Here is a 27,795-nt window from a genome sequence, read left to right as displayed (position 1 = left end):
GTATACTATAAATGGAACAGTTTAAGCTATATATTTTTTTTGTTTTCTACCTCATTTATAGAATATGGAAATTGTCAACAGTTCCTGTTAAAAACAGAAATAAGTATTACGAGATACGCGATACATGTGAAGCGAAACAAATGTGAATAATGAAGAATTTAATTAAATCTGGCTCTCATAAAAGGTGCACAAGTTATATCAAATTAAAAGTCAATTCCTACGACAGACAACAAGTTAATGAAAAACTGGGGATGGAAGAGGAATTCTAGGAATTGTATTACAGTTAATAAAATGTCAGTTTGTATCAAGTTGGCGTATTTGCTGAAAGGAGCAAAGAATTCCTTTAAATTAAACGTAGGTAGAAGTGTTGACTTTGAACCGATGTTTAAATAAGGCCAGCATAGTTTCTATGTCAGGTATTTCAATTAATAATACGGAATAGCAGCAAATTCCAGCTTCGTATTAATTATATGACTTCAGATGGTGATTGTATGGCAAAGTTATACAAGTTTATCATTAAATTTGTAATTCTTTTAATCATTATTAATAATGATTTATACAACAATTCAGTGTGAAAAATTAAAATAAAGAAATAATTATCTCGTGAATTTCTAGTCACCAAAGGACTACGTAAAGGTTGTTCCATATCACCAACGTAATTTAAAATGTAAATATATAAAGCATTGCAAGTTTGGAGAAAAAAATATTTACGAATGGTTATACAAGTTTCAGACAATTTATTTACACTCTTAATTTCGGATAGTTACAGCTCAGGATCAGGAATATATGAAGTATATGGTTAGGAAATTAATAGAACATACAATGTGAAAAGATTAAAGGTAAATTCTAATAATTTAAAATATTTATTAATTTGAGACACAAAAAATACAACATGTAGAAATTTAGGGACTATAATTATAAGAAACTTCCACATTGCTGTCAGTTCGTCTTCCTAGCATATGAAATACATATTTTTCTGGAATTTGCCCCTCTCACCTCATAGCCATGGCTACACTGTATGCAAGTGAGAGAGTACATATCTTCTTCTCTTTCTAAAATTTTGTAATCCGATTACAGTAGGGGCCAGTCTGCTGTTTTGACCACTGCAGTTTATTTACTGAGTTTGTAATGAAGCGTGTGTGTTTAGTTTGCTAAAGAAAAAAAAGTCAGAGTTCTAGGTCTGTGAAAAGTAAAAACTCCGTTATGTGATATGAGAATTTGAGAGATTAACTCGGTGAAACGTTTGAATTTAAATTGAACGATTGTAGAGAAGTATTTGACAAAAAAAATGTTGTTTCGTGTTTAGTGATGGATGAAACATTGTTACTAAACGTAGAGGGGCACTTACAGGGAGTTATACCTGAAATCTTGATTTGCATAATACACGTCACTGTTCGTTAACAGAAAACCACAATTTAAGTCACACGGAGTTAGTGTGCACTCGAAGTTGGTTGCTTGACGGTTGTCAGCCCACTTTGAGGTCTGTGGATATAGAGGGAAAAATTGGATCGGTGTCGGTTAGAGTTCCCGAGTAGCTCAGTGGTAGAGCGTTGGTACGTTAAACCAAAGGTCCCGGGTTCGATACCCGGCTCCGGAACAATTTTTCCCTCGAAATTATTCAATGCACTGACATGTTTAAAATCATGGATGAAACAGTATTAACTAGGTGAGTCTTCATACAATTTTTTTTATTTGTGTTTGTTTAAAAATCCCGGGGGAAATTGACACAATAAATTATAAGTGTACATAACAAATATGTTAGTAAATAACTAAAAATAGTATTGTTTTGTAATATAACGATACAGGCTAAACAGATATAGGGGAAAGTCGGGTGGTATCGGACATCGGGTAATGTCGGACAGTGAGTTTCTTCCATCTACCACCAGATGATAACCTGAATGACATGGTTCGTTTCTGTGACGTCGCATACATTCGGTACTCATTCTGTACCGCACAAATGAATACCTTTACGAGAGCTTAAACATTTTCAGTCACATTTTTTTCAAAACTAATAAAGTGCTCTTATATCCTTTTGCTTCAGACCCTCAATTGTTTTTTTTTTGTACGGTACAGAACGACTGATACGAAGAGATCGGCACTGTAAATTACAGTCCCATCTCTCGGCGGTGGAGGAAAGTTTCGAAGAATTTCCGGTTTGCGAACCAGTAAATGCCCATCTATGGTGTATGCCGTGAGGCATAAAAATACCTTCCAGATATATAAAACCTACATATGAATAACACTTCATTAAACATGCTTGATGCGGCTCTACAAACATGATCTTTCACTTTTTCACATTTGCTTCTCACGGTTGTTCAACGCTAGCAAAATTCAGAGTTCACAGTAGTCACTGATTTAGTTAAAATATATTTAAAAGTAATGTCAGTATATATGACGGTAGCATGCTTGTTAAAGACAAGTAGAAATATTGACCAAGTATCTGCTGTAACAGCAAAACATGTTTCACTATATTTCAAGCACACATTTTTGTTTTGTTTTACAAAATATTAAATGGGCGTATGCAATTTATTAGGTCACACTTTCTATACAGTGTTTACAATGTACAAAATTTCAAAAGGTGTTTCACTGTGATGTCGAATATTCTACAGTTAATGTTTCATTGACTTTGTACAAAATTGAAATTTGTAATTAATTTTTCTCTGTTTTTCTTACAGGTAAGGAAATGCTGAAGAATTATGTATTTGGTAAGTGCTATAATAATATAGGCCTATGTATTCAAAAATTAAAAAAAAAACTTGCATTTTCCAACGAAATAGTGCCTATTGAAGAAAATTCATTTACTTTGTGCACATAAGAAGCTTCACTTCATCGTCAGATATGTTTAACTTTAGTAAAAATTTATTTCATAATCTTATGTTCCACATTTTGCTAATTGACTCAGAGATTGAATACGTATGCATTGATATGAAAAGCATTTTGGAGGCTTCTGTTGCAAATTGATACATTTTAAATGACGGCATTTTTTCATGACTGGCTTTGTCCGTTGCCCTAAAGCATGTATGTTTGTGACTGGCAAATCAAGATGGCCGTTGAACTGACAGGTGGCCTGGATTCCGTCATCCACAGCCTTGTGTATAATATCCCTGAATGGTCAGTTGTTTCAACCCTGAAGCGGGTATAATTTTAGGTACAGCATTTGTGTACCAATCTTTCCAATTTAACATTTAAAATAACACCAAATATATTGTATAAAGACGTATTATATCAGCAGAAATGAAAGGAATACAATTGAATCGACTAATTATTATTATTATTATTATTATTATTATTACTATTATTATTATTATTGTTATTATTATTATTATTATTATTATTATTATTATTATTTTTACTACTACTACAACTACTACGCCTATTATTATTATTATTATTATTATTATTATTATTATTATTATTATTATTATTATTATTATTATTATTATATTTTGAAGATATACGTGTACAAAATTCTGCTCTGTGGCATGGAGTTTTGTTTCTTTTTTCTGGAAAGTAACGATAAGTTTAAGATCAAAGAATCTGATGATAATAAAATAAAGCAAAACGAAATATAGAAATCCAAATTATGCAACTCTGAAAAGATTTCGCGTTATTAGTAGTGAGATTTGCTGATTGGCACTTTTCCTCCATTTTGGCAGATAGTCGCAGATTTCTCGGTGTTTAGCATAGTCAGGACACACGTTAAGTTACATTTTGCACTGTGTTATTCTGAGTCTTCATTTATCGATATAATATATTTATATATGTGTTATGTTCTTAAGAGAATAGAGGAAGAAATGTTCTTTCTTTAACACAGTATATTACTTAGATCAATATTTTATTATATCAACATTCTTCTTACTTTGTTATGTAATTCAAAGGAAAGTTCCTTTCGTGAGGTTTAAAGTCATGGAATTCAACCTGTCTCTCTCCTGATCTGGAGCTACGCTCGAGTGTGGGTTCGATTCCTGCTTGGGATGATTACCAGGTTGGTCTTTACAAACGTTTTCCCCAACGGTAAGACAAATGTCATGTAATCTATGGCGAATCTACGGTCTCATCTCACAAAATACTATCTCGCTATCATCAATTCTATCTAACTCTAAATAACCCAGTAGTTGACACACCAGTAGTTAAATAACCAAGTAAAAATATAAATAGCGACCAATTTCGAGTAAAATTTATCAAACATTAGTATTAACGAGTATTTAATAAAATGATTTTTTTTTCTTTTCTGTAACGCTTATCGAAATCAAATTGTTGTATTCTGTGTAGTTTGTAAGTTCATTCATACGTACAAGTATGTATACTTTTTGCTGGACGAGTAGAACTGACAATTTCTTAATTGTCATGGCAACAATTATTGAATAGGTCTAAAATATATAGAGTAGTAGTTTGACAAGTCTGAAATACTTACAGTACGAATTGGAAATGACGTAGCACCCTATAGAATAGTAACCCAACAACCAAACCTTGAATTCTTGGATCTTAACCGAAGTCTATAAATGAATTGATTACTTAATGTAAAATGTACAATTTGACATGTGGTTAACATTAAGAACCAATTCAATTTAAAGAGATAGATGATCGTAAAATTTCATAATCGCACAATAAGCTTGCTGGAGGTATATATTTTTTAGAATTCTCAAGAAATTATGCCAATAATACATTCTCAATGGTATGAATACTAATGTTTTTGTGTAAACACCACTTTCTAAAAGCATTGTAAGTTATTTCATACTTTTCCTTTAAATTTTTTCGGTAAAAGTGATGTACGTGCTAGATCCCCAGCTTATTCAATATCAATCTCACTCATTTTCACAATATTTTAGTCAAATTTTACTGCTTCATAACTATTAAATATTAAAAGATTAAATTCCGATACACAATCAAGTAATACAGCAACCAAGTCATGTGTTACGTGAATTAATGATTTCATTGCAAAATTTAGAAATGCAATTTTGATTTAATATTACTTTTTACATTTTTTCAAGGATTCACTAACCACAAACTGTAAGTTATCTGCAAATCAAGCGTTCAGGTATAACTCCGTGTAAAGTTGATTTGAATAATTTCGAGGAAAAAATTGTTCCCGGGCCGGAATATTATAAGGCATACCGTTTTTACAGATGAATTGTTATTTACAAGGGAAATGAATTAAATAATCGACGAAAGATAATGTTGCCTGACGTTGTGGTTCAACGTTTGTCTACAGAATCTTCTGATTGATTCTACGTATTTACTTGTTTTGAAATTACATCCTTCTTCAGGCAGGATAATTGGCCAAACTAATTCTTTATCGTTCTCAAAATTTAAAAAAGCCGTTGCTTAGTTTTCAACTCAGCGCTCTATTCCAACTCAAGCCACAGAACTGCAAGCTCCAGCCAAGCCTAATAGAAAATATCCTTGAAGTGAAGTGTTTCTTGCATGACATTTCTAAATATTTTACAGTTTTCATAAAAAATCACTGCAGTTTCTTCCAAATTTTCTTTCTTAACTAAGCCTTCTTCATTTTGCGGAGAAAAGGGATATTTGAAGTCCACATTATACAAAGAAGAACGTATAAGCGTACTGCCAGACTCACGGAAGACGGAAGGAAAAAACATCCCCAAAAGCAGGACTGTTATGCCGAAGGAAGAACATCTGGTGAGCTTATGTAAATAGTACTATAAATATTTAAGAATTTAGAAATATTAAAATTACCTTATAACCTTCAGATGTCTTACATTTTTTAAGTCCCGTAATTCTATTATTTTACTACGTATATTTTCTTTCTCTGTCTCCGTATCATTTTTTCCGACATATATACAGCCTAAGTTATTCTCAGAATTTACCGTGAGGGAAATTTCATGTTTGAATACTGCTTTTTCGTGTGAGCTCTTCATATTGCACATAACTGTTGGAGGGGTTACAATGAAAGCTACGAGTTCTATCAGTGTATGAATGGCTGGGTAGTTCGATAAAATGAACGCTCTGTTTTGCGAATCAAGTGCACTATTGTAAATGGTGAAAAAGCTGAGTGCCCCATCACAGTACTTGACCTCTTGTGATTTCAGTCGTATTTCATACGTACGTCTAAACTTCAAAACAATCCTTCTCTCTCCCATGACTAGACTGTTATTATTCCGATAGATTTAATTCTACTCCGTTAAGCTAGAGATTCTAAGAATATCACCTATTGTTCACATATAACACGTTTGTCTAATTATATGTGAGCTTTTGAATGTATTGTGTTTTAACACAAATCGTTTGAAAGCTCTAGAAACGAACACTAGCTATTGTCATAAGTATCCCCTATTCTCCACAATCAATTCTTTGTTTTCTTGTTCCGGATCTGTCTCATCATTCTCCTATCTCTCATTCTCGTGGTACTCTTTCTTTAGCACAATCTTGTAATTCTCCTGTCCTCACCTTCTTTCATTTCATCACCCCATTTTCCTCATCCTCTTCTCGCTCTTACACCCTGCAGCTTCCTCGTTCTCAACCTTCTTCCTCGCTCTTACCCTATTTCACGTCTTCCTCGTACTCATCCTCCATCGAAAAATCGAAAAATCGAAAAATCGAAGGAGAATTGGGAGGAAAATTGAAAAGGTACGCAAAACGCGTCCTTGCAAGGGGTTGGGGGCTGTACAAAACTAAATATGTGAGCTCCAAGCCTGTTGGCCACTAGTCTCACTCCGGGTTACGCTGCTCCCCTGAAGGAGCTCTAGAAAATTTTGAAGGGGAAGCCGAAATTGGACGTAACCTCTTAGGTATCACATACGCGAGGGAGGCTGACTCATCCTCCATCAAATTTTTCCTTGATTTTATCCTCCTTCAGGTTTAACGGCTCAACCGCCATTAAATTATTTCTTGATCTCTCCTTCAGCCTCTTCCTAGATCCAATAATTCTACAAATTTCTCTTGATTTCATCCTACTTAATATTTTTCCTAAGTCTCACCTTCCTTAATAGTCTTCGTCACACTAATACTCCTTGAGAGTTTTCCTCGATCCAACCCTTTTACAGAGTTTTCTCGATCTCATCCTTCTTTAGATTATTCATCCATCAAATTCTTTCTTGATCTGACCTTTCTTCATCTTTTTCTTGCACTCATTCTCTTTTAAATTCTTCCTTTATTTTTTCTGCGAACCCGAGTGCTAGCATCTCAGCCTGAGGCTTGTTGTGGACTCTCCATATATTGTAGGATAATTGTGTGAAGTCCTTGAGATAGTAGATATTACGATTCACCAAGGCACCATCTGTGTGAGGGAGCTACACTCCTAGGTCTGCCTTAGTTCTCTGTCAAAGCCACTAGCCTCCCTGTGCAGATTCCCCAGACAGATGACATAGAAAGTATGTTTATTTTGGAGTACATGTAACCGAAAGACGTGCGTGGAATCTAAACTGACAGGCGATTCATAGTATGATTATTCGTATCATATGAAACCGTAAAGTACGTGATACATTTATGGAAAACTATTAGAGCAAGGAAAAAGTAATTAGAGGGTTATTTTATATGTATTTTTTCTTAAACAAATATCATTCTCTCATACATTTAACCAATGTTTTACCTCTCAGCTTTAAAAAGAACATGATCCAAACTTTATTGACGTCCCACTTCGATTATTAAGATTCTCTTTTCACGAATCTAAATACTGATTTGCCCACAGACTACAACATGTTCACAATATCTGCGTTCTTTTCGTTTGTAACATTAGAAAATTCGATCATGTGCAACACCGTCACTAGAATTGTTGTCTTGGAATCCACTTCAAGAAAGAAGATTCTTCAACTCCCTCTTATTAGTATTTAAAATCATCCACACCTCCATACCCTCTTACCTAGGATCTCGTTTTGTTTACCTTTCACTACCTCGAACCCGGAACATGTACAATAGTGGAAAAAAAAAACCGGACCGACCCTTGTAGCTGATTTCAGAGCCTTGTTCACTCCAGAGTACGATAGACTGGTAACTAAGACTTTTGTGGTTCGAATCCTGCCTGGGAAGGAAACTTTTTTTTCTTTGTTCCTTATTCAAATTTATTCCCAATACTTTGCGACTGCTGGTAAAATTCATGTTCTGGGAATAATAAGTTAATTAAGTAGTAAAATATCGCTGCAATCGAGAAGTATTGGGAATAAATTTGAATAAGGAACAAAAAAAAAGTTTAATTCCCAGGCAGGATTCGAACCACGAAATCTTCATTACCAGTCTATCGTGCTCTGGAGTAACAAGACTCTGAAATCAGCTACGAGGGTGGTCCGGTTTTTTGCCAGTACTGTACCTTCTCTCTATTTCACTGCACAGAACATCCTTCTACTCATCATCTTTCAGCATATCGATTCCACGCCTCTGGATTCCTCTCCCTGACCATGTCAAAGACTGTCGGACAATATCAAAATTCAAATTTAAATTAAAGAATCACATTCTAGTTAACGGAATTACTTGTTGAATACCTGTCAGGTTGCGCAACTTCATCTTAGCCCATGACATATAATAGATATTGTAACTATGCTGTTGTAAAATTGACAATTAGTATGTAATGTATTATTATTATTATTATTATTATTATTATTATTATTATTATCATCATCATCAGTTGTCACTATCATCATTGCTATATCTGTTTTTCTTTCTTTTTTTTCTTTGTATTAGCTCGATGAGGGCTCTATAGTGTTCTTTTGACCCTGTTGACGAAGGCTTTAATTTAATTTATATCATTTTCATCAGTGTTTGTATATCTTTTTTGTATTTATTTGTGCTCCCTGGTAGGATGTAAGAGAAGACCCTATGGCCTTAATTCTGTCACGTTAAATAAATGAAATAAATAAAAATAAAATAAAAATGTTTGCACGTTTTGGTCTTTATGCTCGACCATGCCGAAATGTAATAATTATACACCTGGTAGTAGCCCTTTAATGCACCTCATGAAAATACACCTATTCATTATAGTTCAGTAATTCAGCCAATGAGAAATCACCATTGTACCATTATAAAACCGCAAGTATCGATTATTCTCGGATATGCAATCGAAAGACAATTATCGAAGCGTCACGGAGGCTGGAAATCCAACACTGTCGCAGAAGGTTATGTTCTGTTACTATAATAATTAGCGTCAATTGTAAATAATATTCAAATAAATTCAATTTGTCATCTCGTTTTTCAATTCTAAACCAATTTCCAGGTCATATCAAATTTAATATTCATGTTATTCTCTAGATTATATCAAGGTCAATGCCATTCGTCCCCCGGAAAAACTCAATACTTTCGCGTCTGCGAACATCTCACAATTTAGAAGGTCACTTCCGCTCTTCACTTACATAACCATAACATGAATACTTATGAATAATTTCAAGTTAGAAATATGGTCGAGCATAAAAAGTCGTATGAAACTTGCCTATAATGGTAATTAAGACGCTCGTATGAAAATTATGGAACTCGCTTGCGCTCGTTTCATAAACAAACATACTCGCGTCTTAATTACTACCATTATAGGCTCGTTGCATAATGTAAAATTTTGTATCGCATATCATTATGTACTACTTGAATACGAAGTCCGCTATGTCACGAATTGAAAACAGTGTACGGGGTTGGAAAACGGAAGAAGCGAGCAGTCAGTCTTCCTGTCTTGTAACTTCGAGGATCGCTTAGGTTTTGTCACTATACCTCCAGAAATGTTAGGGCCTATATTAGTTATCTGATAGGCAATAATTCAGTGATGAATTTTCAAGGTATCTTAAATTTTCACTTCTGAAGCATGGTACCAGTATATATAATATGCAGTAAATTTCAACAATATACGTTAATGAAAACGCAATTAAATTGGTGTCTGGCGAGAACAGTAATCTTATGCATGTAATTAAGACTGGCTGAAAGTCTGGCTTGTAATTAACGGGGACAATAGGAGCGTGTAGAACTGGATGATTGGTGGTGAAGCGAGCGTGCTTTGTACCATGGGGTTGTGATGTTGTCCATTGCAGTTTCCTGCCAATTAAATCAATGCCTCTGGTAGAAATTAATTAAATAAAACTTCAAGTTTCAGCGGCTCTTATTTCTCGGTATTCATTTTTAGAGTCTAGGATGGACATAATTACAATATAGAAAAAAGTTCATTAAGTTATTTTCATCCAAGAAAATAATGGTGCATATTATTACTGAAGTACGTAGCGGTAAGATTTTTTTATTGAAACTGGAGATGATATTCCAGAAGATTGGAATATATCATATATTACCCCTATTTTTAAGAAAGGTGATAAAAAACTGTGCTCCAACTATAGAGGTATAAGTGTTTTAGCTTCAACAGCAAGGATTTTTAGTAAAATCATAAATTTTAAACTTAAAGAGACACTAGGCCGATTAAGAGAGGAACAAAGTGGATTTCGATGTGGAAGGTCATGTATTGATAATGTATTCTGTATTAGGCAATTACAAGAGAAGATCCTATTAAAAATGGAGAACTACATATGACTTTCATTGATTTAGAAAAGGCATATGATAGTGTTCCTCGACAATTATTGTGGACGGCAATGAGAAATATGAATATACATGATAAATGGATTAATATTGTTAGGAAAATGTATAGTAATACAAAAGCCAAAATAAAAATACAGAACAAATTGACAGAGGAAATCAGATTGAATAAAGGCCTTAAGCAAGGATGCAGTTCATCACCACTTCTTTTTAATATTTATATAGATCAGGCTCTTAACCTATGGTACAAAAAATGCTGTGACATGGGTATTCCTATAGAAGATAAAACACTACATTCATTATTATTCGCCGATGACCAGGTGATATTTGCGGAGGATGAAGATGATATGATATATATGGTAAATAAACTAATGGAAGAATATAGGAAATGGGGACTAAACATAAATATACAGAAAACAGAATATATGTGTTTAGGAAAAGATGTGGATGACCTCATACTTGAAACAGGAAAAATAAAAAAATGTGAATCCTTTAAATATCTTGGATCAATAATCACAAATATAGGTACATGTGAGAGAGACATTCAAAATAAAATTGCTTTGGCAAAAAATGCTATCAAGACTTTGCAGGGAATAATCTGGAATAAAAATACTACAAAAGAAACAAAAATTAAAATCTACAAGAGTATAATACAGAATATTTTATCATATGGAAGTGAAACTTGGTCCATGACAGAACTACAAAAAAAAAACAAAATTAGAACAGTTGAATTCGGCTATCTTAGGAGAAGTCTTCAAAAAATAAGACAGGATAAAATTAGAAATGAACTCATTTGGAAAGAAAAGGAACGTCACCACATCTGTTGATAAGAGAATAGAAAATCAAACTCTGAAATGGTATGGACATATACAAAGAATGGGCAACGAAAGATGGCCCAAAAATATATATCAATGGTCACCTCCAGGAAAAAATGAACGTGGTAGACCAAAATTGAAATGGAAAACCCATGTCAGAGCAATAATGGACGACAGGAATTTGGAAGAAGGAGATTGGAACGATATATATATATATATATATATATATATATATATATATATATATATGGAAACTGAAGACGGCGAACCTATAAGTGGGAAAAAGCCGAAGAAGAAGAGAAGAAAATAATGGTTCGGGATATGCAGTGATGCTTATGTAATAAATATTTTGATATGATCGGCTCAAGATTAAATTATATATATAAAATCATGTACTCAATCCGTAACGAGAACATAAGTATCATAACATAACCAATTAGGATATAAGAATCCAATGAAAGGTGGTTTTAGTTCTGCTTTCTTACTTCGAGAAAAGTATTTATTTTACATTGCCTAGCTTGCATTTTTTATACGTTGGTTTAATCATAGCGCTGCTGTTGTTTCTTCTATATTTATTTTATATGCACGTGTTCCGCTTAGAGGGATCGAGAAATAAGTGCTAATTTAAAGTATAAATACTGGTTATATAACACAACTTTTTGTATAACTTGATGTAAAAATTCTTAGAGTTTCGGACAATGGTCAGTGCAACTCGATGTGTGCGCCTCGAGCTACCCTGAAGACATTCAAAAGGTACTCGACCTTCTGCCAAGTGTTCCGTAACATTTGTGGGGTGGTTAGCGCAGCTGCGTTTGTAATGCTTTGTCTCAGTTTTTCCAAAGTGGCAACTGTATCACGTTGGTACAAAACACTTGCCACAAAGCCCAAGAGGAAGGTCAATGGGCGTCAATTCGGTTGACCTAGGTGGTCAGGCAAGGGTTCTCCTCTTCCGATCAACCTATTGGGAAAGTTTACATCCAAGAAACCACGCACTGCTCCATAGTGATGGGGTGGAGCCCCATATTGCTGAAAAGCCCGATTCTGGGAGGAGATGATCAACAACAAAAGTTCTGCAACATATCGAGATACAAATTCTGCAACATGTCCAGCCAGATACACATTCCCTGTGGCTGTCGTCTCGATGAAGAAGAATGGTCCAATGACGGAATGTTGTACTGAATGGCGCCAGGCTTTTTTCCGCGATAAATGTTAGTATGCATGCTTATAAACATGCAACTGTTTTTAAACCACTGGTGCATAAACTTGGACAGTTTCTGCATTTTGTCAGATGTAAAGCACAACGATATCTTCATCTTATTTTAAATGGTTAGCCTTTATTTCTCGATCCCTCTAAGCGGGACACGGTGTATTTCTATTTCCAAAAAATTCTACTCTGTATTTAAGAAATTTGTACCTGAATTAATCTTTGAGTTTTGTTCAAGTCTCAATACACTCCTGCCCATAATGGCAGTCCTTTATATAAGCTGCATTTACTATAAACCGAAAATAAGTATATATTGTTAGTGTGTTATGTAGTTGATTCTTTTTATTATATATTGTTAGTTCCATGAAATAACATGTAAACTCTTACAGCTTCATGAGCTAGTCCATTTCTGTCATTGATTTGATTGCCTAGTGTTGCAGGCCTATTCCCGTTTGTTTCAACACCCCGATATTGAACTAAATTTATATAATTATCCCTTTCTAGAAAACTTCGTCGCCTTTTCCGTTAATTGACAAGTATATTTTTTCACTTGTAGATTCCATTTATTACATTATTCCCTTCATTTTAGATGAACATACATATTCCTGAACAATAGCCACATGATCAATAGCATTATGTAGATAATTAATAAAGATATTAATCGTTTATGGATATCTACTCCTTGTAGTTTCCTTTTCTATTGACTAAGAACTAACAGTTACATTACCGGTTGTTCTGTATGGTTGTGAAACTTGAATTCTCACAGAGAGGAACAGAGATTAAGGATGTTTGAGAATAAGGTTATTAGGAAAATATTTGAGGCCAAGGGGGATGAAGTTACAGGAAAATGGAGAAAGTTACACAAGGCAGAACTACACGCATTGTATTCTTCACATGATATAATTAGGAAGATTAAATTCAGACTTTTGAGATGGGCAGGGCATGTAGCACGTATGGACGAATGCAGAAATGCATATAGAGTGTTAGTTGGTTGGCCGGAGAGAAAAAGACCTGTGGGGAGACCAAGACGTAATAACCAAGACTGGGGTAATATGAGACTACACGTCTGAGGAGGAGATCTGGTTCTATCAGGACTGAAGCAGTGTAGCTCATCTGTCAGACTCAGATTGACGATTGCCACCCTGGCTATTTGTTAGACTTCGGTAACCACCGCATTTATAGTGCGTACGATGGACCATACAAGTCTGAGTTCAAGCATCTGTGTTGGATCCAAGTCATGCCAAGTGTGGGATAACAAATTAAGACCAAACGATTGACAGGAGCGTTAATACAGCAGTAGAAAGTTTTCATACTATCTGAATCATATAAATGCTATGACGTAATGCGAATTAAATGTCCTCCTCGAGCATGCTACATTAGCTTTATTCACAAGTGATTTGCAATTTGATTAGGAAATTAAAACTTTTCTTAAGGTTTTTAATGTTTTTTATGAATGATTATTTTAGCAATGAAAGCCATCGAAGGAAAGCGACATCTATGTTGGTTCCCCCATATAAATCTGCACAAGATTATATTACTGTGCAAGTATAGATCTATGCATGTGTTAGTCAGACGGAACTTGGAGCACGCTATTCTGTGCAACCGTGATGGAATGATTTACATGCCGACTGTGCTTCGCTGGTAAGCCGGCCTTATCATTCACCACATTACGCATTCCTCTCCATCTTTCCATTTCGGTTAGGCTACCATAACTCTGGCTATGATCTGCCTTTTTCAAAGATCTGTATATATATATATATATATATATATATATATATATATATATATATATATATATTTGTCTTCAACATTTATATTATTTATGGTGTACCACAACTTATGTGTACGGGTTTCACCATAACTTTCTATTACATGTACCTACAATTAGCATGCAATCCCGACAGCCTGTTAAAATAACAACTCATCTACTCTCGCTATTAACTTAACTCCAAACAGTCAACTTCTTCTTATTGATCTTAAATGTCCACTGTCTGTTCGTTCCACACTTACGTTCCTTTCAGCATTATAAATTTGCTAACTAAATTTATATATAATTCCGTCTTTCTAATATATATATATATACGGGGACATCACTTTATTTTTACTTGAATTTTTATTGTACCTGCGTTTCTGAATGTACTTGACTCCCACCGCTTTCACTAATGTACTTGCTCCCGTCAGCCACACAAACTTACGGCCGCTGTTGCATTCGAAGCCTCCTATTTTAATAGCAGGGTAAAGGATATAGTGTGTTTCAGAAATATGGTTGCGTTTTCTATAGAAGAAAGAGCCTATATTATTGAAGCTTATTTCCAGGGATAGGTATTTATGGAGATTAATTTTATCATTTGTGTTTTTTAATACTGGTGTCGGCGGAGATTGTTGCAGATTGATTAGTACTCTTGGCGGATATTAATGGAAATTTTAAAAAATACGATTATTTCGAAATTGGAGTATTAACTCAGTATGAATATTACTTTCCAAATAATTAACATTAAAGGTTCGTTGGATTCTGGTAAAGGTGCGGTATGGCCAATAGACAATATTTGTTGGATTGAGATGTATTTAACAATTCATTAAAAACGAAAAAAAAAAAAAAAAAAACTACAGACCTCAAATTAGCACTTTCAAATTATTAGTGAAATGAATTCTCCATCTTTTGAGTTCACTAATGTAATCAGAACATCTCGAATACCATATAATGTAGCCTACTTGAATGTACAACAAATTCAAACGAAAAAGATGTCCGAAAAAAGAACTCAGAATGTGAAATTCGCTATAAAACGACGCAATAGTAATAATTCGCGAATGTGTTCATATTTTGCTGTTAGAACTCTATTTCGCGATTTGTTGGGATTGTTTTATCCGCATATTATTAATCAGAATCACTTGATTCGTAAAGATCAGTAAAAATCTCTTGTATGTATATTATGTCGTGATTATTGCGATCGCCATAAATACCTGGCCCTGCTTATTGCGCACAGGTACGGTGTGTAGCATGACTGAATAACTTTACCTGTGTGGACTGAGCAGAAGTGAAGATTAGAGTTACCGAAAGTACGGTAATATGCTGAATAAAGTAACTATTATATAATGAATACAACCGCCTAAAGAGTTGAGTTTGTGAAAAAAAAAACTGTTATTAGATCTACTTTACTGTATTTTGATAAAATACCGTAAAAGTAATAAACAAACTGAAAATCGTAATATCGTATTTCCCTGCAACATAAATGGATACACTACTTTCTCTCCTCCTATAGCTAGTAAAATGATTTGTTTACATATTGCACTAGTAACACCAAACTCCTGTAATGGTAGGGGGTAACAGTGTTTCCGAGTATAGCTAGGCTAATGTTAAAAATGTTGGTAAAAATAAAGTGATGTCCCTGTATATATATGTATATATATAATTGTATATGCAATTCCTGTGTTATTCTTCATATCCCTTGAGGCAATTAGCAACCTATAAGGCTTCGGTGCCTCCTGTACAGAACTATGAGTCGTCTAGATTCTAGAACACACCGCTACTGCCATCTACCAATTTTTGGACAAACAGCTAGTAAGATGCACTGCGGCGGACGGTGACTCTGACGCCACACAAACACAGGGGATGTCATATTTTAACGAAAGCAGATGATAATGCAAGGGAATTGTGGATATTGTTCGTTAAATAACGAAAAAAGAGTATGAACCCGAGAAAAACCTTCACAATCTTGGATTTGTAAACAAATAAATATACGCAATAGCTGAAATTTGAACTCGGGTCCGCTGTCGTCGTAAGCCAGAGTTCTGCCAAATTAAAGCTACTCAATCGTCTACTATGAAAGTAATAAAATTCCTTTGCGTGCCTGGAAAACATTAATTCTCTTTAAACTATTAAGATGATGGAGATTTTCACGAAGAGTTTTCTGACCGAAGGAGAAAAGAAGGTTTTAACAACGCATTGGGATTGAAACAGTTGAATCATTATCACCTTCTGAGGAAATTAATGGAACTGGCGCCGAACGTCGCTTCATTGTGAAATAGATGTAGAACGAGCTTGATGACACCCTGTTTTGTAGTCAGGACAGAAGTCTCGAGCACTCCATGAAATCACTGGAATACACACTCCAGTAACTTCTCATTAAGTGGCGAGGGATGTACAGAGTCGAGACCTTACTCATACAAAGTCTTCCAGTTGCTCGTGATATTCATTCTAGTACGCTCTTTTCAAAAAAAAAAAATGTGGCGCTTTGGTGCTTCTTAAACTATATTATTTGTAGGGGTTACTATCTTCGATCCTTAAAATTTAGATTTTTAATAATTTTATTCCTCTATACAGAGTGATTCACGAGGATTTACCGTCCTTTACGGATCTTATTTTTGAAAATATTTTGAGCAAAAAATGTCTTATAAACATAGTTCCTATTCTCAATATTTTCAGAGTTACACTAAATTAAAGTTTGTTTGTAAATACGTTTTTTTATTTTTTAGTTCGAATGTAAAATAATAATACAAATAAAGAATGAACCATTCAGAAGTATTATTTCTTTAATTAGCAGGTATTATGAAGTTAAGTCCCGCGCCGTAGTGTCGTGGTCTAAGACATCCTGCCTAGAACTGGCGTTATAGAATGCTAGCTGGTTCGAGTCCTCATGGGGGAAGAAATTTTCTCATGACATTTCGGCCAGTGTATGGGACCGGTGGCAACTCAGCATCGTGATGCACTTGGGAACTACGATAGGTAGCGAAATCCAGTTGCGAAAGCCAGCTTAAACGGCTGGGAATATCATCGTGCTAACCACACAATACCTCCATTCTGATTGGATGATCGTCCATCTTTGCTTCGGCATGTGGACGTGAGGCCAGCAGCCGGCTGGCCGATCTAGGCTCTCCACAGGCTGTAGAGCCACGGATTATTATGAAGCTAAAAATGTGTTGTGAACTCCTTAGTTGCTTCGTACAGACATCTTTTACGATTTTTAACTGGAAAATTACATTATTTTTACCCACTTATCACAACAATTATTACAAATCACACCTCGTCCACTGATTTAATTATTTGCAGTTCAATTTTGCATCCTAATTTACAGTCTTGGAGAGTTTACAACACATTTTTAAAAATGTCGCCGTCCGCTTGAGTACACTTGGCCGCACACTTGTGAACGGCACTCGTCGCTCTACGTAACTGCATACGGCTATCTTTGATTTCCGTAGCGCTCGCGCTGGCTGCTGACTGCACGCTGACCAAGATCACGCGTTCACAACAATGCGTCCAATAACGAAACGTAACTTTGTATATATTGAGAATAGGACCCTTGTTTATATGACATTATTTGCTGAGAATATCTTCGGAAATAAGCTCCGTATAGAACGGTAAATCCTCGTGAAGCACCCTGTATACTTAAGCCATATTTGGTTGAAATATTACATGCCTACATAAAAACTTAGTAGAAATGCGGATCTTTCGATTTGTGGCACACTGCTACATAAAAGAAAATAATCCCATGATTTTAAATATATTTCAGCGATTATTTTTACCCGATATCTAACATTCATATTAACAAGTCCTACCTAAATGTTTGTCCTGCGCCTTGGCATTTTGTCCTAGGACTGGCGTTACGTAATGCGCGCTAGTTCGAATCCTCATGGGACGAGAAATTTTGTCATGAAATTTCGGCCAATTATGGCACCCTTACCAACCCAGTATCGTGATGCACTTGAGGAGCTACGATAGATAGCGAAATCCAGTTACGAATGCATCTATAACTTTTGGGGTTATCATCGTGCTAACCACACGATAATCGTCCACATCTGCTACGGCATATGAACGTGAGGTCAGCAGCAGGTTGGTCGGAGTGGGCCCTTAATGGGCTGCAGCGCCACGAATTATTATTACTAGCTCAATGATTAGAATACCTGTACCGAAAGAGGAAGAAACAATTTTTCTCTTCATATATTTAAATTTTAAATAATTTTTAGGCCTATAGTATTTTGAGTTTATGTTTTAAATTTCTGTTAAAGATAGACTGAGATTGAGATACAGTTTAGTCAATCTTACTGAGAAAAAGTTTCATGAAACATTTCCTGAAATTATGTAGAAAAATGTATAAGGTAATATGAATTAAACAGTTTTTGGAGAACGTAGTTTTGACAAAATGAGTAATTAAATTATGTATTGCTTGTTGGCTGGTAGTGTATTTGCATTAGAGAATTTTTTAATGCATAGCCTGGTGAATTTTATGGATACCTTAGCATTTCTTTTAAAGATATCTTGCTAAACGTTCATACTAAAGTGCTATGAAATATGAAAAAAAAAGTCGGACCCTCGAAGGTGTATGCATGAGGAAATAAGAGATAGAGATTCCTGGCTGATATTGTCTTTGCATTGGATGTCATTTTAATAATTAACTTGGTCAATTTTATATAGGTCTATGTTGTTTAATCAACTGTCCGAAGACAGATGTGAAACTCATAAGTGGTACCAATAAGGCACCACGTATGAGGCAACTAGACCGGGATATAATGGGGTAGTGTGGCCAGTTCCTTTCCCTCTCCATTACATACATCGCATACATTAGCGACATATTACACTAAGCAGTTGTCAGATGCATATAAACTGTTGTTCTTCCCCTGACATATATCAAGTGAGATGTGCTGTCTATATCAGCAAGAATCTCAATCAGAAGCATTATATATACAGGGTGTTTAAAAAGAGTATCCAAAATTTTAGGACGTGCTAGTATGCATCAAAACAAGAAAATAATGCCTAATAAACATGAGTCCTACAACTCATACTTTCTGAGATCTGAACACTTGTTCGTAGGAGGTGCTCAATGTGACGTCCATTCATGACAATGCATCTTCTGCCTCTCGGCGTAAGGAATCACGCACTCTTTGAAATTTGTTTCAATACGTTAATAAGAAAGTCTTAATAACGATACCCAGTTAATCTCTATGGTCCTATTAATCTATCACCAAGAACGCCTGCCCATAAATTGATTGAGAATCTGTGCTGATGCCTTGTTTCTTCAACTGCATGGGGATTTTCATCACCCTACACATGCTAATTACGAAAATTCACACCACCATCTTTGCAGAACCCCGCTCATATCCGCAACCAAACAGTATTCCTTGCGACGTATCATTATTCCATGCAAGGGTGTCAACTACGGTATGATTATCTGGTAGTCTGCTGTATTGTAGGGCAGAGAAATGCATTGTCATGAATGGACGTCACATTGCACACCTCCTACGAACAAGTGTTCAGATCTCAGAAAGTATGTGTTGTAGGACCCATGTTTATTAGACATTATTTTCTTGTTTTGATGCATATTATCACCTCCTAAAACATTGGATACTTTTAAAATATTATGTATAGGTTATATATACATAAGTAATATAAAAATGCAATTGCCAATACGAGCTAAGACGCAAAAATAATGTTTAAATACGAAGCAAACTGTCACATACCACCATATTATCGCTACTTGTACCTTTCTATATTGTCGTTGATGAAGGTAGACATACTAGATCAAGGGTTCACAAAGGCTCAAAATTGCACGCGCGCAAATATCCGTGCAACAGTGAAATGCACGGTGCAACGAGGTAAAAACTACTGCTGTGAGGTATCCATATACATATTCCACGAGTATTGCAGTAAGTCTAGGGGGCGGAACTAGACGACGGAATCTGAGTCGAAAGGTTACGCAGTTTAGCGTTTTGTTCTAACCTTCAGAATAGTATTGTTTAGATAAATAAAAAATGCGTTTGTTATGTTTGGTTAGCATACATTAGATAAATAAAATCTAAAGTTGACACAACATGTAAAGATAATTGTGTGGTATCGATCACTGAACGGAGCTAACTTTGTCTGCTTTAAGCTTTACTCAACTTTTATATGTGAAGGATTTTTTCTGTCCTCGTGTGTACAAAAACAAAATTGCGGTCGAGTATTTCAGATTTAAACCATATTCTCAGGGTTTCTGTCAGTCGTACTACTGCTCCTGATATACAATAACTGGTATCATCGCAAAAAAAAAAAAAATAACGAAAGAAATATCACTAGGCTATGTTTTATGTTCAGTGTTTTGTTTCTGTCAATAAAAATATATTCAAGTTACCTCAACACACTTCCTGTCAGACAATACTTAATAAAAACAAAAATTGTAAATAAATATATAACTTTATTTATTTCGCCGTCACGTATACAGTTTGCACGACACCTCCTCAGTATTGTCCTGTTAATGCACGTGCAAAGTGCAGTGCAGTGCATTCTGTGAAGAACTGTACTAGATTATATATATCCAATTGTAACTCGTACGAGGTAACTCCTGGCGTAAGCAACCCGCAGCGTTTATTCTTTAAGGTCGTTTTTCCTATTTTATATGGAAAGTTACTGACCTTAGCAGAGCACGCGTGACGTGCAATATCTCCTGGTTCTATAGGCATTTCAACACCCACGTACTAGATTCATCAAAGTTCATGCTAAAGCAGGAAGAGGATTTTTTAACTTGCAAGTCATAAATTAATTAGTGTCTACTATGAATTGTGTTGTACTGACAGTAGTAATGCATTATGACATAGGAGATCAAAGACAATATATACACTTGATCTACAGGTCCAAAGTGGAGGATCTCGGAGAGTCGTGTCAAGTACATGTGCTCCAAATAAACCGACAAAGGCCAAGCAAATGCACATATTATGCTATTTTTAGGAGCCGATTCTCTGGCATACCCTACGTATGGAAAGTACACCGTTTGCATTTAGATTTTCCCTTACTAGGCCTAAGCATATAGTAAGAAATTTGAAACGAAATCATTACACAATAATTAATGGTTTAAAGCAGGAAATGCTATTTGTTGATTTTAGACAAATATAATAATAATAATAATAATAATAATAATAATAATAATGATAATATAATAATAATAATAAAAATAATAATAATAATAATAATAATAATAATAATAATCATGGTGTGGTAACTTTCGAGGAATATCACTTTTGTTGACGTCGTACAAAATTTTGTCCGCTATTCTTTACAGAAGATTAACTCCGTACGTAGATGGAATTATTGGTGATCATCAGTGCGGTTTTAGGCGTAATAGATCGACTATTGATCATATTTGTTTTGTATTCGACAGCTATTGGAGAAAAAAATGGGAGAATAGGGTACAGTACATCAGTTATTCATAGATTTCAAAAAGGCATAAGAATCGGTTAAGAGAGAAGTTTCATATTATATTCTTATTGAATTTGGTATTCCCAAGAAACTAGTTCGATTAATTAAAATGTGTGTCAATGAAACTTACAGCAGAGTCCGTATAGTCCAGTTTCTACCTGATGCCTTTCCAATTCACTGCGGGCTTAAGCAAGGAGATCCACTGTCACCTTTACTTTTTAACTTTGCTCTAGAATATGCCATGAGGAAACTTCAGGATAACAGAGAGAGTTTGGAATTGAACGGGTTACATCAGCTGATTGTCTATGCGGATGAAATGAATATTAACAAAATTCACAAACGATTAGGGAAAACACGGAAATTTTACTTGAAGCAAGTAATGCGATAGGTTTGGAAGTAAATCCCGAAAAGACAGAGTATATGATTATGTCTCGTGACCAGAATATTGCACGAAATGGAATCATAAAAGTGGTGGAAAAATTCAAATACCTTGGAGCAACAGTAATAGATATAAATGACACTCGGGAAGAAATTCAACGCACAAAAAGTATGGGAAATGCCCGTTATTATTCGGTTGAGAAGCTTTTGTCATCTTGTCTGCTGTCAAAAAATATGGGTTGTGAAACTTGGACTCTCACTTTGAGAGAAGAATAGAGATTAAGGGTGTTTGAGAATAAGGTTCTTAGGAAAATATTTGGGGCTAAGAGGGATGAAGTTACAGGAGAATAGAGGAAGTTACACAACGCAGAACTGCACGGATTGTTTTCTTCAACTGACATAATTAGGAACATTAAATCCAGACGTTTGAGATGGCCAGGGCATGTAGCACGTATGGGCGAATCCAAAAATGCATATAGAGTATTAGTTGGGAGATGTGAGTGAAAATAACTTTTGGGGAGGCCGAAACATAGATGGGAGGATAGTATTAAAATGGATTTGAAAGAGGTGGGTTATGATGATGGAGACTGGATTAATCTTGCACAGGATAGGGATCGAAGGTGGGCTTATATGATGGTGGAGATGAACTTGCGGGTTCCTTAAATTTATTTTAATAATAATAGTAATAATAATAATAATAATAATATTGGTTTAATGTGTAAGTTGAAGATAGAACTCACGAGTTAGAACATTCTGTTCATTCTACAGACGATTTCCAGTCTTACAGCGAACCTTTCTTAACTACTCAAATAGAATAAAGAACTCAACTGATGAGTGAAATAGGTGCCTCCATTCCTGGAGTTTCTCGTGCCTCCATTTTAGTGGAGTAGTAAGCCTGGAGACTCTACCTTTGATGTTGATATCTGGAAGAGTAGGAAGCAATTTGCTACTCGGCGACAATTTCACCGTGTTTCCTAATTAACTCTCTAGTAAGGTCTACTAATACCAGACTTTCTAATAGAAAATTCGCCCTTGTTGTTATGGTAATATCATTTAGTGTTTTATGTCGTTAAACACAGCGAAAGGTATTAAATTTACTCGAGCGTTAATTTAAAGAGAATTGCTTAGTTGTGTCCAGAGAAGTTGCATTCACGTTTAAATCGCGTTTAAACTCTCCTGCACTGCAAATCGGGTCATGGTTTTAACTTTCTCGAAAACATCGTATATTTCCTCGGGCTGGCAAGTAATTAACTTTGTAATGTCTTCAAAATGATTAATCATTAGGCGAACGGATAGTGTGTCAGCTTTCCATACTGGTAACCCGGTTTCGAATCCCGGCAAATGGAACATGTGGTGACAAAGACGGTGTTAAGTAGTATTCCACTTATCATTAATTAATTTTAATAATCACTACTATGCGATGTATAGAGGGCAATGCTATGGAGGCAAGGAGACTACAGTAACGGGGCGTCATTTTGAAAAGGGAACGGAGCACTGAAGCGAATGACGCTAAGCATCCACCATTGTAGAAAAGTTTTCAAAATTAAACTACTTTTAGAATGAAAATATCACTACACTGGACAATGACACTATTTTTATAAACCTTTGAAGCAATGTGTTGCGATGTGTCTAGGTTCTTGCACCAAGTATCAGGCAAAAAATAATCATAGGCCTTGTAATATATCTGAATGTTAAACATGTAATCGAGTAAGTCAAAAATATGATCAGAAATTGTGTTTTTAAGTGTATGATACTAGCGTCTCGCTGAGGTTTCAGAATGCGCTATGTGTACTGAAACACATTTTTCAAGAGGGAGAAGCACTTTTAATTCCCTTTATTTTCGGTATAATTTCATCATTTTTCCATGTAATTATGGACATTATTTTATTTTTTCTTCCTTGTCAATAGGGAGGGAGGGAACATCCCACGCACTGAAGTCTATTGTACACCCCTCTATATGGGATGAGTTGCGTGCCCAACGATCCTCTACGCGCACTTGACCCCTTAACGACCGGTCCCTACAGCCAACTGAGTCCATGTACCACTCCTGCTTCGGCAACCCCCCCAAGGCTCCATTAACGGTCCGAGGCGGAAATCCTCCCCCGAGAAAGTCTGCCCCGGATTCCGTTGCAGAAGCTATCCATCACCACTTGAATACAATCCACAGAGGCCGGTCGAGAGAGCCAGCAGCTTCGGAGGGCCGCCTGTAGAGCGATCTGAAAACCAGAAGAAGTAACGGGATGAAAAATGAAAGGATGATAGGGGAGGAAAGGAAGTGGCGAAGATGAGTGGGGTTCCAATCGCGTGATAAAGTTATCCGATATTGATCCATAGAAGTGAGGGAAAAACCCCAAAAAAACCTAACCCAAGCAACTCGTTCCGACTTGAAATTATACGAAAAGTAGCTTTGAAAATAAAGGGAATTTCAAGTAATTCTTTTTTCTTTCTCCTGAAAAATCTGTTTAATGCACGGAGATTAGAGGCGCACCGACGGTATGCGATTGGCTGTAATCCTTGTTTCTCGTAGCCAGGTTATGTAAAGGAAAATATATTAATTCTAGGCTTTGCTGTATCTACTGTAATTTCAGAGTTTTCGAACCACGTATTAGTAGCAGCCGAAATTGTTCTTAAGCTATACTTATAAACACTTGAAAATATTCGGAATACACCGTGTCCCTCTTAGAGGGAGCCAGAAATAAATGTTCACCACTTAAAATGAGATATTAGATATTATTGTGATTTAGATCTGATAAAATAGAGAAACTGTCCAAGTTTATGCAACAAAGTTTTAAAACAGCTAAATGCGTAACTTTAGTTTGTTTATGCGTAATTTTCGTTTGTTTCTTGCTAGGGCACTTAAACAAGCCTGGCGTCATTTTGCAGGAGAACACGCTACGCTAACTTAAACATGTAGACACCACAGCAGAAAGTTCACTTCGTGCTATGGCTGGCAGTCAATATTTGGTGTGGACTGACGAGGAACTTCGTCATAGGACTGTTCTTCATCGTAGAGACTACAGTCACAGGAAATGTGTATCTAGACATGTTGCAGAACTTTGTTGTTGACCAACATTCCTCAGGATCAGTTTTTCAGAAGGATGGGACCCCACCCCATTATCATCAAGGGTACATGAGTTCTTGGATGAAAAATTCCCCGATAGGTGGATCGGAAGACAAAGACCACTTGCCTGGCCACCCAGGTCACCCGGTCTAACCCTTTGGACTTTTTTTCTGGGCTTTGTGAAGGATGATATGTACCAAAGAGGTAGAACTAACGCCTTGGAGGAACTGAGGCAGCGCATCAAAAATGCATCTGCACTTGTGACTCTACAAATGTCACAGAACAATTGGCGGGAGATTGAATACCGTTTAGATGTCTGCAGAGCAACTCATGGCGCACACATCGAGTTGCATTCAACGTTCTCCGAAACTCTGAGAGTTCTTACATCGAGTTATGTAAAAGATATGTTAATAAACCATGATTTAACTTAAAATGGTCACTTATTTCTCTATTCCTCAAAGGGGGACACCAGCGTATAGATATTATACAGTATGGACACTTCGCTTCGGTACCTTTGATGTAGCAGGACTGATGTCAATGACCTTCAAACCAGTTTGAGCGTAAGATTCTGCTTTCTCCCAGGAGTTGGCACTGACATCACACCAGTTAACAGTCGTCACAACGGAAATATAACACATACAATTAATACATCTAGGTACATTAAGTACTCAAAGTAAATTGGACCGATGAAATAATAAATCCGTCATTAACTGTACGTCTAGACTCTAGAGTTCCTTTATAATGAGAGTTGAGATGTTGATTCCCATCAACAATTAAAATATGTAATGATTTGATAGCGTTGAAAATGGAAAAACAAAACTCCTGTGAGAAGTAAAACCATATACTTATATTATATTTTATACAAATATTAAACGAATTTGATACATAATTTTATAGTGTAATATAATTTATTATATATAAAATATAAACAATTATTATTACAACTAGTTTGTCTCTGAGAAATAACGAAAAGCTGTTAACTTGAATTTATTTGAAGCAAAGCGTTACTGGATTATGCAATAAGGTAGGCGATGTTTGGATCCTGTGTCTCAACTCTATTCTCAATTATTATCTTAGCGTGTGCTCGATTAGACTAACCTCTAGCGCTTGAAAGTGGAACTAAACGCCGGCGCACAGAGAAAAAACACAGGAAAAATTCGCTCAGTGTCCATTCTTTGTAATCCCTATTCGCTGGGGATACGGTAAATTTAGCCTCTATTTGTTTCGTTTAGAAAATTTGTTCTTAGCGTCTTAATTTTGCAATTTTAGTCTATTGCAATTAGAATTAATACGTGAATTGTTTTAAATTCATATTAGGTACGTTGTTCCAATAAGTTCATAATCATGATTTTAACATGTACTTTATTTTCAGTCACAATAACTTGTCACATGACACTGATGTAAAAAAAACAACAAGCTCTTACGCTTTGACGTGTATAACATGTGTTATTTTATGAGCATAAATTATTCTGTCATTTATGTTTTTACCTGAAGGCATCCTCAGATGACAATTTGCAATATGCAATAATATTACATATGAATAGTTCATGAATTATTTGAGAAGTTAAAATTCAATTATGCATAATGAATATATGCGTTGTGTACCATCTATTAAAATGCATTAAAGACGAGTTTTTGTGTATCATACTGTTAACATATATTAGTAGTTATGCATATACAATTAACATTTCAAATATTAAATTACAGATTAAACAGTATTAACACACATTTAATGATTTACAGAATTACGTATATCTATATAATCTGTACACAATTTGAATTAGAGGAAATTTGCATATCTAGTACAATAGAGCTATGTAATTCTGTAAATCCTTAAATGTATGCAATGCACCTTTGAAATAATGTACTATACGTGAAAAATATACGAATACTTCTCTTTGGAAACTGCAATGCAGATATACAATGCAAAGATGGTACCAATTCTGACGTATGGAATATGAAATGTAAACACTGCATACTTAAGGAGAATTTCGTGCATATCATTGTAGCCCACACATTCTCAAGACTTGTATTTGAATTGGAAAAGGAACGTTTATTTGTGGAAGAATTCAGAATGTATATTTCGTTGCATTCTGCTGTAAGTTTCAAACAGTTAATAGAAAAGAGAGAGAGAAAAGTAAGGAAGAGAGAAGAAACATAGTAGGAATTTTTTGCAACAGATGCTATGATAGATAAGACGGCGAATAAATGCAAACCAAGAAGTGCGACACCTGACGACAAGAATATCAGTTCACGCGTTTCGTCACAAGATATGCATTTCCCGACAGCAAAAAATTGTCTCTCTTCACTCTTACAGAAATACTGGTGACAGATCTCATATTACTGCGTGCAAAAAGAGTATTTCTAGACTACAACAAACGCTTAAGTACCAAAAAAGAACTACCAATGAATGAAAAGTTGTGCGCATTCATACGTATGTTTTGAAATATTCCATATTCCATCAGTACAATCTTATGAACTGATGTGAGCCAAAGGTAAGATCGAAACTACTTCAGTACTAATCAGTATTCTGAAACGCGGTAAAAATAATGTGCAACTCAAAATTCCAGAAATAGTACAAGAGTGTTTTGAAAACTTTAACCTCCTGATTTTTATGTTAATGTTCACAATTTTCTATATACTAACTGTCATACATTCTACTCAGTTAACTTTCCTGCTTCACTAGCACAGGTTTCGTGCCTCTGCCACTAGAGAGCTCTGAATT

Source organism: Periplaneta americana, chromosome 11 (assembly GCF_040183065.1).
Source record: "Periplaneta americana isolate PAMFEO1 chromosome 11, P.americana_PAMFEO1_priV1, whole genome shotgun sequence".
Lineage (NCBI taxonomy): Eukaryota > Metazoa > Arthropoda > Insecta > Blattodea > Blattidae > Periplaneta > Periplaneta americana.
Note: the sequence above shows the minus strand (reverse complement) of the source record.